Source organism: Rhinichthys klamathensis, unplaced genomic scaffold, assembly GCF_029890125.1.
Source record: "Rhinichthys klamathensis goyatoka isolate OS25496 unplaced genomic scaffold, OSU_Roscu_1.1 h1tg000004l_1, whole genome shotgun sequence".
NCBI lineage: Eukaryota > Metazoa > Chordata > Actinopteri > Cypriniformes > Leuciscidae > Rhinichthys > Rhinichthys klamathensis.
In genome coordinates, this window is record NW_026606557.1 from 1,794,758 (window position 1) to 1,795,000 (window position 243).

Here is a 243-nt window from a genome sequence, read left to right on the forward strand (position 1 = left end):
TTTTCTGAGATTTTGAATTCGGGCTTTTCATAAGCTGTAAGACATAATCATCAAAATGATAACTTTCGCACGATATTCAAATTTTTCGAGTTTCACCTGTATTCATCTAAACGTCGCTTTTCGTGGATGGCATCGGGATTTTCACTAATAGTATATCTATTTCCGACTCCTTTTTACCCCTAAACGAAGACCAAAAAACTTGTTACCGTTAGTATATCGGGGCCTTAAACCCCTGAAGAGAAG